This window comes from Babylonia areolata, chromosome 27 (genome assembly GCF_041734735.1).
Source record: "Babylonia areolata isolate BAREFJ2019XMU chromosome 27, ASM4173473v1, whole genome shotgun sequence".
NCBI lineage: Eukaryota > Metazoa > Mollusca > Gastropoda > Neogastropoda > Buccinidae > Babylonia > Babylonia areolata.
In genome coordinates, this window is record NC_134902.1 from 15,871,364 (window position 1) to 15,873,863 (window position 2,500).

Below are 2,500 nucleotides of genomic sequence, written 5' to 3' on the forward strand. Positions count from 1 at the left end.
TTGTTGTTGTTGTTTTGTTTTTTGTTTTTTTGGGGGGAGGGTGGTTGTCTGCCCAAGTTACACGTCCTTGCATAAAAAAATACATTCCCCTCTGTTATTACAGATTTTTTCTTTAAATTTCAAGGCCTGGTTGTTCAGCTCAAGTTCATTGGATGGTAGGATTATCAAATTAAGAAGTTATATTAAAGAATGCTTAAAGATCGTATATTCATTACTGCAAGGCTACCTCCAGCAATTAAAAAAAATGTATAGTATGTATATGATCATCAAATCACATTGAATACCCTGTGGATGCTACTGTCTAACCCTTTGTTCACATGAGTCTTGTGGCCTGTAAAAACTGACTTTTGTTTTTGGTATTTTGTATACATGAATGCACAAGTGCACGAATGCTGCGTAACATTCATAAAGCAAAGTCAGAAAGAAGCACAAAGAAAGGGTTCACCATCTTTTCCAAATCACAGGGGGCAAAACGCCCAGTGAAGGGACAAAAGGCCTATAGTTGGGTGTCTTGCCCAACACCTTGTAGGCGTTTTGACCTAGTTTGAAAACACTAAGATGATAGACTTTCAAGGGAGACAAATAGGTTTCAACGCTACGGTTCAACTGCTGAGATATTCTTTTCACAGAAAAATATTATCGAATTTTATTTTTGAATGAAAAAAAGACACTGACATCGAAATTTCATCAGCATGGGTTTTACAGAAATCAAAGTGAAAACAATCGAATGCATGTGGAAAACATAGCTGACGTCTGAGTGGCTTCCGTGTTGGGGTGTGTTTTCTCAGATGGGAAGCGGAAATGGTAAGATTGTCTTTGGTTCGTTGTGTCACAAAATTTCCGATGTTTTCGGGGTGAGCGTTTGACACCGACTGGGCTTCTTGCCCTGAATCACCCTACTAGACTTACGGAATGCAAAATACATCCACTGCAGCATTTCTGTGCTGGTATTTCCATCTGCAAGCTCTGATTTGTTCATAGAGGAAACATAATTTTCATAACCATCATTCCATGCTGTAGGATGTCAAAAGCCATGACTTGTCTGTTTTGTTTTGTTTGCTATCATTTTGATTGTTAATGCTATTATAAGTATCTATACTACTATCATCATAATTTCATCAACGTCGCCATCATCACCATCATTATTATCAACATCATATCATTATTATTATGTTATTGTTATTACTATTAAAACTGTAGTTGTTCATTTATTCATAGTCTCTTTATTAGACTGAAAATAGATATTGTTGTTATTATTATTATTATGTCTTAGAAATCATCATTTCTGAAAATCAATGGCAGGGGAAGAACTATTCAACTGAGAAGGGGGCGGTTGAGGTGGAGGGGGGTGGGGGTGGGGGCTGAGGAAGGAAGAGAGAGAGAGAGAGAGAGAGAGAGAGAGAGAGAGAGAGAACAGAATGTGGAAAAGGAATACAAAATGTAAAATGGGGAGGATGACTGTCAGTGACTGGAGAAAGAAACACACAGTGTAGGAATGGTGTGTGTGAGAGGGGGATGGGGGAAGCGGGATCAGGACAGAAAATGAATCACTAATCATATATTGTGAGGAATGCTTCCACAGATTATCATTTAAAAAGAGGATGATGTGGGGATCTACAATAAACAACCAACTGGACTATTTGATACATTACTAGCTAACTTTGATAAAGAACATAATGAAATACATAACTTTAAAAAAAATTAAACTGGTAATACGTGTTCAATAGTTTCTTGAGGTAAAAAAGGTTTCGTTTCTAAACAGCGGGTTAAAACGTGCTCTTCCGTTAAATGACCCTGAACTTAAATGAATTCAATATGTTCACACTATTTTGCATATGGGACATTTAGTAATAACCTAAATGTCATGCTCTTAACAGCCCTGTCAGTTCTGTTAGCATTTAATAAGGCAGAAGTGTTAACTTCGAAAAACAGAATGGATTTCAGTATATTTCTTTCAACAACATTACACATTTAAGATGATGATAAACGACGAGGAATTTCAATTGCGTTTTCAGCTCCATGTTTTGCAAGATGTTCTGCACGTTCATTAGAAATAAGCCCACATTGTGAGGGAATCCAGCACATTTCAATATAATTTCCTCTCATTTGAATTCAGTGAATCAAAAATCTTATTTCAAAAATGATGTCATGATTAAGTGTTTGTACAACCTGATTTGATAGACTGCAGAACTGATTTTGAATCGACACAAAATGAAACATCAATCACGTTTAGGGGCAGATCAATTAGAAATATGTTAATTTAATAAGAATGGCAATTATTTCAGCTGTGAAAATTGAGAAGCCCCTTTCCAATATGATATGACTTTCAATTTTCAAAGCAGGAATTGTATATCCAGAACCAGCAAACTGATTTTCTAAAACATAAATGGTGGGGGTATGTTTCAGACAAGTGTGATTTCACCCGAGAAGCCAGAATATTGGGATTTTTTTCTTTCTTAATGTCACAATAGTGGATGTCAAAAGCTGCTCCCGTTAATTC

At 36.3% G+C, this 2,500-nt stretch overlaps 1 long non-coding RNA gene across 1 annotated transcript in view; it reads left to right on the top strand.

Annotated features, from left to right (window-relative positions):
* LOC143301452 (uncharacterized) overlaps positions 1 to 2,500 on the top strand; it is a 9,856-nt gene that overhangs the window by 4,201 nt on the left and 3,155 nt on the right. The gene's annotated exons all lie outside the window — the stretch shown is intronic.